This window comes from Thermobia domestica, chromosome 10, assembly GCF_964235325.1.
Source record: "Thermobia domestica chromosome 10, izTheDome1.hap1.1, whole genome shotgun sequence".
Taxonomy (NCBI): domain Eukaryota; kingdom Metazoa; phylum Arthropoda; class Insecta; order Zygentoma; family Lepismatidae; genus Thermobia; species Thermobia domestica.
This window is the reverse complement of record NC_137463.1, coordinates 161351552-161364220: the sequence shown is the minus strand read 5'-3', so window position 1 is coordinate 161364220 and position 12669 is coordinate 161351552.

The following is a 12669-nucleotide window of genomic DNA, read 5'->3' as shown; positions in this document are numbered from 1 at the left end:
TGGGAAAAAACGAAAGTACCCTGAGTAAACCCACGGATACGTTCTTTCCCACCATAATCTTAATTAGCCCACCAAAAAAACACTTTACCTCTGAGCCATTGCCCCAGTGATTGAAGTAAGTCAATGCTAATAGAAGAATTGGTGGAATGAAATGTGCGAGAAAGCAGGAGTACCCTGTCAAAACCAATGGGTATGATCTGCTCAACTACAAAAGTACTTGGCCCACGAGAGGAAGCGCTCAACTACTGACCCACCGCGTCCAATGATTAAAGTAAGTCAATGATAATAGAAGAATTGGTGGAACGAAAAGTGGAAGAAACCGGAAAAACGATGACAAAACCCATGGATACGAATCCTTGACGCACCTGTGGAAGCGCTCTACCACTAAGCCACTGCGCAAAGTGATTAAGGTACGACAAGGATAATAAAGAAATTGGTGGAATGAAAAGTGGGAAAAACGGAGGTACCCTGAGTAAACCCACGGATACGATCTTTCCCACCATAATCTTAATTAGCCCACCAAAGGGAACGCTCTACCACTGAGCCACTGCGCCCAATGATTGAAGCAAGTCAATGATAATAGAAGAATTGGTGGAATGAAATGTGCGAGGAAGCGGGAGTACCCTGTAGAAAACCAATGGATACTATCTTGTCCCTACAATCTTAATTGGCCCACCAGAGGAAGCGTTCTACCACAGAGCCACCGCGTCCAATGATTAAAGTAAGTCAAAGATAATAGAAAAATTGGTGGAATGAAATGTGGGAAGAAGCGAGAGTACCCTGACAAAACCGACGGGTACACTCTTACAAACTACAAACTTACTTGGCCCACCAGAGGAAGCGCTCTACCACTGGGACACCTTGCCCAATGATTAAAGATATTCAATGACGATAGAAGAATTGGTGGAATCAGATGTGGGAGGAAGCGGTTGTACCTTACAAAACCCACGGAAACGATCTTGTACACCACAGACGTACTTGACCCACAAGAGGAAGCGCTGTACCACCGAACCACCGTGCCCAGTGATTGAAGCAAGTCAATAATAATAGAAGTATTGGTGAAATGAAATGGGGCAGGAAGCGGAAGTACCCTGGCAAAACCCACGGATACACTCTTATAAACCACAAATTTACTTGGCCCACAAGAGGAAGCGCTCTACCCCTGAACCACCGAGCCCAATGATTGAAGCAAAACAATAATAGAAGAATTGATGGAACGAAATGTGGGAGACAGCCGGAGTACCCTTACAAATCCCACGGATACGATCTTGTACACTACAAACTTACTTGGCCCAAAGAGGAAACGCTCTGCCAGGAAGCAACCGCGTCCAATGATTAAAGTAAGTGAATGATAATACAAAAAATTGGTTGAATGAAATGTGGGAACAAGCGAGAGTACCCTGACAAAATCCACGTATATACTCTTGTAAACCACAACCTTACTTGGCCCACCAGAGGAAGCGCTCTACCACTGAGCCACCGCACCTAATGATAAATCGTGTTCAATAACAATAGAAGAGTTGGGGGAAGGAAATTTGGGAGGAATCAGGAGTACCCTTAAAATCCCACGGATACGATCTTGAACATTACAAACCTACTTCAACCACCAGAGGAAGCGCTCTACCACCGAGCCACCGCTCAAATTTCTTGAACCAAGACAATAATAATAGAAGTATTAGTGGAATGAAATGTGCTAGGAAGCGGGAGTACTCTGGCAAAACCCATGGATACGATCATGTTCACTACAAACTTGGCCCACCAGAGTAAACGCTTTACGAGTGAGTCACAGCTGCCAATGATTGAAGAGAGTCAATGATAATAGAAGAATTGGCGGAACGAAATGAAGGAAGAACCGCGAGTACAATGACAAAACCAATGAATACGATTACTTTACCCACCAGAGAATGCGCTCTAACACAGCCACCGCGGCCAGTGATTCAAGCAAGTCAATAATAATAGTAGTATTGGTGGAATGAAATGTGGGAGAAAGCGGGAGTACCCTGACAGAACCCAGGAATAAGGTTACTTTACGCACCAGAGAATGCGCCCTACCACTGAGCTACCGTGCCCAGTGATTGAAGAAAGCTAATAATAATAAAACTATTGGTGGAATGAAATGTGGGAGGAAGCGGGAGTACCCTGACAGAACCTAGGAATACGACTACTTTACCCACCAGAGAATGCGCTCTACCACTGAGCCACCGCGCCCAGTGATTAAGGTAGGTCAATGATAATAGAGCAATTGGTGGAATGGAAAATAGGAAGAAACGGTAGTACCCTAAGTAAACCCACGAGTACGAACTTGTCCACCACAATCTTAATTAGCCCACCACAGGAAACGCTCTACCAATGAGCCACCGCGCCCAATGCTTGAAGCAAGTCAATAATAATAGAAGAATTGTTGGAATGATATGTGGGAGGAAGCGGGAGTATTTTGACAAAACTGACGTATACGATTTTGTCCTCCTACAAACTTATTTGGCCGGGGATGAAAAGAATAAGGTCACACGCACCAGAGAAAGCGCTCTATTACTGAGACACCGCGCCCAATGATTAAAGCAAATCAATGATAATATAGGAATTGGTGGAGTGAAAATTGCGAAAAGCGAGAGTACCCTAAGAAAACCCACGGATACCACCTTCTCCACCGCAAGCTTACTTGGTCGACCAGAAGAAGCGGTTTACCACTGAGCCACCGCGCGCAATGATTAAACCTACTCAATGATAATAGAGGAATTTTTGGAATGAAAATTGGTAAGAAGCGGGAATACACTGTGAGGACCACGGATACAATCTTGTCTTCCACAGACTTACTTGGCCGGGAATGGAAACAATAAGGACCAAACTCCCCAGAGGGAGCGTTCTACCACTGAGCCACCGTGCCCAATGAATAAAGTAAGCCAGTGATAATAGAGGAATTGGTGGAATGGAAAATAGGAAGAAACGGGAGTACCCTAAGTAAACCCACGAATACGAACTTGTCCAACACAATCTTAATTAGCCCAACACAGGAATCGCTCTACCAAGGAGCCACCGCGCCCAATGCTGAAGCAAGTCAATAATAATAGAAGAATTATTGGAATTATATGTGGGAGGAAGCGGGAGTACCTTGACAAAACTGACGTATACGATCTTGTCCCCCTACAAACTTACTTGGCCGGGGATAAGAACAATAAGGTTCCCACGCACCAGAGGGAGCGGTTTACCACTTCGCCACCGCGCGGAATGATTAATACAAGTCAAATGATAATAGAAGAATTGGTTGAATGAAAAGTGGGAAGAAGCGAAAGTACCCTGAGAAAAACCACGGATAGGATCATGTTTACCACACAACTTAAATGGCTCACTAACGAAATAATAACACCCCACGCACAAGACGAAGCGCTATACCACTGAGCCATCGTGCCCAATGAATAAAGTGAGCCAGTGATAATAGAGGGATTGGTGGAATGAAAAACGGGAAGAAACGGGAATACCCTGAGAAAACCCACGGATAAGATCCTCTCCCGACACAACTTACTTTGCTAAGGTTCGAAAAAATAAGAACCCCAAACTCGACAGGAAGCGTTCTACCACTGAGCCACCGCGCCAAATGATTAAAGCACGTCAGAGATATTAGAGGAATTGGAGGCATGAAAAGTGGGAAGAAGCGGTAGTACCCTGAAAAAACCCACTGATACGACATTATCCAGTACAACCTTAATTCGCCTACCACAGGAAGCGCTCTACCAGTGAGCCACCGCGCCGAATGATTGAAGCAAGTCAATGATAATAGAAGAATTTTTGGAACCAAATGTGGAAGGATGCCGGAATACCCTGGAAAACCCATGGATACGGTCTTGTCCACTACAAACTTAATTTTCCATCCAGAGGAAGGGCTCCACCATTGAGCCACCGCGCCCAATGATTGAAGCAAGACAATGATAATAGAACATTTGGTGGAATGAAATGTGGGAGGAAACAGGAGTACCCTGACATAACCCAGGTATAAGATCTTGTCCACCTACAAACTTATTTGGCCGGGGATGGAAACAATAATGACCCCGCGCACCAAAAGAAACGCTCTACCACTGAGCCACTGCACCCAGTGATTGAAGTAAGCCAATAATAATAGAAGAATTGGTGGAATGAAATGTGGGAAGCGTTAGTACCCAGAAAAAAACCCATGGATACAATCTTGTACACCACAAACTTACTTAGTCCAAGAGAGGAAGCGCTTTACCACTAAGCCATCGCGCCCAATTATCAAATCAAATCAATGATAATAGGGGAATTTTTGGAATGAAAAGTGGGAAGAAGCGGGGGTACTCTGGGAAACACCACGCATACGATCCTTTTTAGCACACAATTTAACTGGCTCGGCAACGAAACAATTAGGACCCCACGCACAAAATGAATCGCTCTACCCCTGAGCTACCTTGCCCAATGAATAAAGTAAGCCAGTGATAATAGAAGGATTGATGGAATGAAAAACGGGAAGAAACGGGAATACCCTGAAAAAACCCACGGACAAGATCCTCTCCCAACACAACTTACTTTTCTAGTGTTCGAATAAATAAGGACCCCACACTCATGATGAAGCGTTCTACCACTGAGCCACCGCGCCAAATAATTAAAGCAAGTCAGTGATATTAGAGGAATTGCTGGAATGAAAAGTGGGAAGAAGCGAGAGTACCCTGAGAAAACCCACAGATACGACATTATCCATTAGAAACTTCCTTGACACACCAGACGAAGCGCTATGCCACTGAGCCACCGCGTCCAATGATTAAAGTATGTCGATGATAATAGAAAAATTGGTGGAATGAAATGTGCGAGGAAGCGGGAGTACCCTGTCAAAACCCATGGATACTATATTGTCCACTACAAACTTAATTGGCCCACCAGAGGAAGCGATCTATCAGTGAGCCACCGCGCCGAATGATTGAAGCAACTCAATGATAATAGAAGAATTGGTCCAACCAAATGTGGAAGGATGACGGAGTACCCTTTAAAAACATGGATACGATCTTGTCCACCTACAAACTTACTTGGCCGGGGATGAAAACAATAATGACCCCACACACCAAAGGAAGCGCTCTACCACTGAGCCACCGCACCCAGTGATTAAGGTAGGTCAATGAGAATAGAGGAATTGGTGGAATGAAAAGTGGATAGAAGTGGGCGTACCCTCAGTAAACCCACGGATACGATCTTGTACACCACAAACTTACTTGACCCACCAGAAGAGGCGCCCTTCCACTGAGCGACCGCGCCCAGTGTTTAAGGTAGGTCAATGAGAATAGAAGAATTGCTGAAATGAAAAGTGGGTAGAAACGGAAGTACCCTGACTAAACCCACGAATATGATCTTTTCCACCACAAACTTAATTAGCCCACCAGAAAAAACGCTTTACCACTAAGCCACTGCGCCCAGTGCTTGAAGTAAGTCAATGATAATAGAAGAATTGGTGGAACGAAATGTGGGAAGAAGCGGGAGTACCCTGAAAAACCCATCGATACGATCTTGTCCACTACAAACTTAATTGGCCCACCAGAGGAAGAGCTCCACCATTGAGCCACTGCGCCCAATGATTGAAGCGAGTCAATGATAATAGATTTGGTGGAGTGAAATTTGGGAGGAAATAGGAGTACCCTGACAAAACCCACGTATACGATCTTGTCCACCTACAAACTTACTTGGCCGGGGATGGAAACAATAATGAACCCACGCACCAGAGGAAGCGCTCTACCACTGAGCCACCGTGCCCGATGATTAATGCAAGTCAATGATAATAGAGGAATTGGTGGAGTGAAGAGTGTGAAAAGCGAGAGTATGCTGAGAACACCCGCGGATACGATCTTGCCCACCACAAGCTTACTTGGTCCACGAGAGGAAGCGCTCTACCACTGAACCATCGCGCCCAATGATTAAAGCTAGTCAATCATTGTAGAGGAATTGGTGGAATAAAAAGTGGGAAGAAGCGGGAGTACCCTGAGAAAAACCACGGATACGATCCTGTTTACCACACAACTTATTGCTCGGTAACGAAACAATAACGACCCCACGCACAAGATGAAGCGCTCTACCTCTGAGCCACGGTGCCTAATGAATAAAGTAAGTCAATGATAATATAGAAATTGGTGGAATGAAAAGTGGGAAGAGACCGTAATACCTTGAGAAAACCCACGGATACGATCCTTTCAAAACAGAACTTCCTTTGCTAGGGTTCGAAAAAATAAGGACCCTACGCACGAGAAAAAGCGTCACCGCGCCCAATGATTAAAGCAAGTCAATGATATTAGAGGAATTGGTGCAATGAAAAGTGGGAAGAAGCGGGAGTACCCTAGAAAACCCACGGATACGATCTGGTCCACCACAAACTTATTTGGCCGGAGATCGAAACAATAAGGACCCCACGCACCAGAGCAGTGGTCTACCATTAAGAAACCGCGCCGCACAACAATAACAAGAAAATTGGAAGTTACTAGGAAACATTTTAAGAAGCAATATCTTTCAATGGTAAAGTCCACTGCCCGATGATCGTCTTTTAATAACTCCATGAGCAGAAAGGACTGATACGTCACTCTCCTACTATGTCTTTTTAAAAACATATACGTTATCCGGATTTTATCCTTTATTCGTCATCCGGATGTAATCAGTTATCCGAAAGTTCTATTATCCAGATATTATCCGTTATCTTAATTTTATAAATTATCCGGACAAATCCATTATCCGGATATTATCCGACATTCAGATATTATCCGTTATCCGTCATCTGGATATCATACGTTATCCGGATCTTATCCGTCATCCGTAATCCGGATATTATCCGTCAGCCGCATATTATCCGTCATGCGTTATCCGGATATTATCCGTTATCGTGATCCGTTTAGTTATTCGTCAACCGGATATTGCAAATCCGGATAAGTTTCTATCCGATATCAGAATAAGAAATATTCCAGTTGTGGCCATCTTTAATCAGCATCGTTGGAAGGATACACGAACTAAATGTCTTCAAATTTTCTACACAAGAGCATGGGCGGATCCGGGGGGCGATCATGGCAATAGCCCGAAGAAATGAATCTTTCTTATTTTTTGTATAAGTAAAAGCCATTCCAGAGTTTGGAGCTCTTAAAAGTAACTCTAAGTAGATTTTTTATCAACCACTTAGCCCCCAGAAGTCCACCGTAGATCCGCCTCTGGACAAGAAAATGGGAAACACTTATTATTCACCTTAAGTTTGCACATCTCAACAAATAAACAATATTTTCATTCACTTCCATCTACTACTGCATTCTACTGAACTGTAACGACTATTTATATTTAAAAATAATGATTCATTTATCAATAATTGTAAATGTTTATAGGTTCAGTAATTTACCATGAATAGAGTCAACTAGAAGTGTTTTTGTAACGAAGAAATAACAACATCAACTGTGAAATATCTTCTCACAAACTTTTGAGAGTTGAGAGTCGACAAACTTTACTCTTTCATTTACCGATTACCTTGAAACCGCGGTAGTCAGTATTAGCCCAGGATAGAGGACTTATATTAAGAAAATGAAAATCTCAGGAAAATGTAGAAGTCTTTTAGTCTGAGAGAAAAAGGGAATGAAATCTCTAATTTCTAGTTCTGTTAGGCTTGTAGCTCTTAGTCCGTACCAAAGTACTGATGAAAATATGGCCAATGAATTATGACTATTTTGTAGAACATTACACTTTAATATCACAGTAAATTCAACTTCCGGCTTGGTTGGTTGTGAAAAGTTATAGAGTGTATTGGTATACTATGTAAAGTATGTGTACTGTCGCTGATTTGTGATAACAATCAGAAACAGAAGTAAAAGGTAAATTACAATAATACTTTTCTGTTAATTATTGTATTCAAGAGGAGACGGAAAACCTAATTTTAGCTTAACATTTGTTTTTCTTAAAATTTCTATTCGGGTTCTCACACTTCCCTCTCAGCATTGGTAACGGAAATGGAGAACTTATTTAGAATTTGATTGTTGATTCCAGTATATTTCAAGCATCACTTCTCGGACCTGGGCCTGTGATATGTCGATACATCGCTATCCTCGATATCTATGTTACCATATATCAACATTCGATATCGCGAATATGTGGACATGAATATATCATTCTAAATTTTCGATATCGATATTCGATTGGCGGCGAGGTATAAGGGACCCCTAAGACTTGCGATGGACGAAGAAATTAAACTTACTTTTACAATATTGTTTTCTAATCAAAATATCTTTATTAACACAAATTGCAATGTAAATACATACACTTGCAAATTTGCAATATTATATGGTATAATTTCTTAGGCGCCAGAACTTTTCTGTTCCTTGAAAAAAGAAACAAAAAGTCACGTGAACAAGCAAGTACTTCGAACTTTGAACTAGAATTTACCATACGAAAGTTTTTTTTTCTCTCTCTTGGAGATTTCCACGCCTTTTGGTCTTTGGGACCGCTCATTGACAAAACGTGCACACATGATCGCTATATGCATTCATGCTCTTAGGCAGAGCGAGAGATTTTGAAAAGGAAACGACTTTTTAATAATAATAATAATAATAATAATAATAATAATAATAATAATAATAATAATAATAATAATAATAATAATAATAATAATAATAATAGTAATTATTATTATTATTATTACTATTATTATTATAAGATTGGGGTTTACAACTAGGGCCTCATTTCTTAATCTTGCATGGGAGGACCACAAGTCTGCTACGCCACTGGTGTCCCCTATTCTGTGTTTGTCTCTTTTTCGTTTCGTTGAGTTATTTGTTTTTGTGCTGTTAGGCTTTTATATGAAACCTTTATATTATATAACTTTTTCTTTTTATGAGTTTCGTTTTTTGGGTGGGGAGGGGGGAAAGAGAGAAATGGTGTCTTCTTATATCTGTTTCTTAGCATTCATCTTGTTTGAACTGCTTAAGTAAATCATTTTGTAACTTTTGATTGCATCCAACTCCGTCACAAGAATAAAATTGTCATTGTTAACAATTTGTTTTATTCTCTTATTTGCAGTTTGCCACACTGATATATTTGTGACAAAATTGAGGTTTAGTACAACGCCTTTCGAATTTGCAACCAACCCAACCGCCGAACATTTTGGGTTGCCTATTGCAGGAAAAGAATTGCAGCTGGTAGTGCACTTTTGGAGTCGTCTAAACAATAATCAGTTTTGAAACAGTATTTTTATGTCGTCCTTAAGTTTTAGGCCCTTCACACACTACGACACTTCGTGTGTTGAAGACGCGCTACATTTTTTTTCTGTGGCAGGCTTGTCGTGGGGTAAGGAATTCCCATTTTTTACAATGGAAGTGGCTCAGACCCTTCGCACAATAAGCGACAACCGTGACACTCTAGTAGGCTTGTCGCCGGAACATGCCACCTGACACCAGCTAAGACCTTTGGCATACTACGCGACTTCGTGCGTCGACGACGCGCAACAACGCCACAATTTATCTTTTTAGCAACCAGATACTCATTCTGAAAGATGAGCTTAATAAAAGCTTTCGATACACACGCTTTCATTGTAAAAATTCAGGCATAGGCTAGTATACGAAACTCCAGCAGTGATTCCTATAGCAACATAATTGAAAAGACGAAAGCATGGGAAAAGGTGTGTTGTGCATTCTATAGTGAATTCAATGATATGCCATCGAAAGAGAAGAATCGTATCGGAAAGAACATTGACGTTGTCATTTTGTTCTTTCTTACATTTTCCAAAATTCGGTACCAAGCCAATTAACTGTTTCGTAAAAATTGCAACATAAAACTACATTGTTTATCGCTTCACTTTACTATTTCAAATTAAACTCTCAAATATAGCAGAAATGGCCAGATATTCTCGAATATATATTTTATACATTTACAAATATCAATCCCCCAGGCCAATATGTAATTTTATAACATTTCGTTGTTTTTATATGTACTCTGTATTTAATATGTATACTGTACGAAAATATGAAAAATAATGTTTTATAAGCAGTTAGGTATAACACTGATACCTCGTGGCGCTCCATAATGAAATTCATAAGCAGAGGCCGTGAGGCATGAAAGCAATACCTCATGTAGTCAATTGCAGATTTAGCAACATACTGACTAGGCCCCGAATTTAGTCCATGGCTTAAGGGGGACCGTCAACTTCAAGCTACATACGTATTCCTTATGGATGTGCTTGCACTTTGTCGTTAAAGAATATAACAGATTGTTTATTACGACAATTTAAAAATTGCATACAAAATATCTAAAGTGGATTGTCCCCTTGTTCTGGTTTAAAAAGTGTCACATTCCCGTGATACTTGAAGTAAGATCTAGCGTCTGTAGCGTCGCGTGTGTGTGTCGAATATCAGTGACGACACAACACGGCTTGTCTTCGACACACGAAGTGTGTTTTCGCTTAACACGAAAACCAAATTGAAAACGTTCCAAGTAATTTCCGAATGTGTTGTGTGAAAAGATACGTTATAGCATAACAAATCATTAAAAACAGTACCTAGATGTTTGGGAGCTTTACTCGAGAGGCAGTGGCGGCCTTTACATGGGCGAACTGCCTAGGGACTGCATATGGAAGGGCACCATACTTCTGAGTAATAAGTCCGATTTTTAAAAATATTTATGCACAACAGATCAAACGTCATTTAACAAAATTCTGAAACGTAGAAAATCTCGAATAGTCAAACTGATTACAATTCGGTAAGTAGCCCATCTGGAGAACACCAACATATGCATCATGAATAAAAGTATTCCCATTATTCCCTCCATCTAAATGTTCAGTGTTAGTTATTTCCGTCGGCCTTCAATTCATCCAATAGTATTCCTGTAGGTAAGAACCTATCAGGGAAGTACCCTGTGACATAATCAATACACACTTTTAACTCGCTTTGAAGTTAGTCAGAGCATTCAGCTGTCAGTAATGCTCCCAAACGGGTCGGGTTACGGGTCGGTTCGGGTCAGGTCAACTCGGGTCGGGTTGTCAGGTCAGGCTACTCGGGTCGGGTTGTCGGGTCGGGTCAGTCGGGTCAGCTCGGGTCGAGTTGTTGGGTCGGGTTATTCGGGTCGGGTCAATCGGGTCAGCTCGGGTCGGGTCAATCGGGTCAGCTCGGGTTGAGTTGTCGGGTCGGGTTGTCGGGTCGGGTCAATCGGGTCAGCTCGGGTCGGGTTATCGGGTCGGGTCACTCGGGTCGGGTCAGCTCGGGTCAGGTCAGTCGGGTCAGTTCACTTTGGTCAACTGAGTTTAGGTTGAGTTTAAACTCGGCTGGAGACAAAAGTTGCTGTTTTTCACTAGCTGCCTAATTAAAAATAGTAATTTTCAATTGATTTTATAGAAACCATAAATCTATTCTCAACACTTGCAGCCGCGTTTTTATGGTAAATGCTTATTTTTGTACTTGTGTGTACTTTAATTTTTAAATGTGGAAGATTGATTTTACCAATCGACTGTAATATTAATATCTACGCCAATATGGAGTCTGGATTTAGAACAAAACTAGAAGTTGTTTAATCAACGCCAACGACCAACGCCAACGACAACGTTATTGGATATGAACGACCAAGCCCAAGCAGTGGTAGAGAATTCGTCTCTGGTGCATGGTGTCCAGTAGCGTAGCTAGAGTTTTTTTCAGGGGGAGCAATGAAAGGCCCAAGAGGATTTTGAGGGGACCATCTCCAATATATATGTAGCTGGTTGACTTAAGTGGAAGCAAACACACTTTTACAGGTAAAGAAAATAACTTATAGGTTCATGCCTCTACTTGAAGAGGATCTTTCTATTCAAATGGACAGCAGCAAACATATCCACAACTTGTTAAAGATCTAACGATTTAGCAATTTTCTTCTCAATATAAAGTAACACTAAGTTTTTCAACCTATCATGAGTCATTGAATTGCTTATACAAGTCTATAATCTTTTCAAAGAAGAGAATGACCTTTCACATGTAGCACTAGAAACTGATATAATCACAGAGATGATACCTAGCTTGTAGGTTTCTAGGAATGCGTTTTTGTAGACACAAAGAAGATGAACGAAATTCGTTAAGGAATCAGCTTTGGTTTTCTTCTCGTCTTCATACAACTTAATTTTTAGAGCAACCCACATTATGCTTTATTTCTTGTTTAATTATGCTTTTTTTAAAATTATGCTTTATTGTTAATTTCAATGATTATTTTACATTAATCGTGTATAACGTATAATATTTATTATACATTAAACATTCTAAATATCTTGATCTATTTATTGATATTTTTTGCAACTAGTTTCTCTCATATTTAATGAGCTTTCTACTTAATTCATTGTAAAGAGATGTGCTTTGCTCGAATATTTTTTTCTATCATTTGCGTGCGCCTTACAGGTACATATATACAAAAAGGGAAAGTAAAAGATGTCACCAAAAAGTACAGAAAGTGCTTAAGTTCAAAAAGTAAACATAACAATATAGTATGGAGTTCTTGCATACTATTCATTGGTGACGGAAAAATTTCTTCTTTTACTTTTTTTCTTTTCTCCACATCAAAGGATTACACCGAAAAATTTACAGAAATGAAAATAAGCTTTTTATTGTTGCATTGTTATGTTCTCAATGATTTTGCATTGTAAATATTGGTTTTAAAAAATATTAACACAGTATGTTAAACTTTCAGTTAAAGAGAATTTTCCAAGAA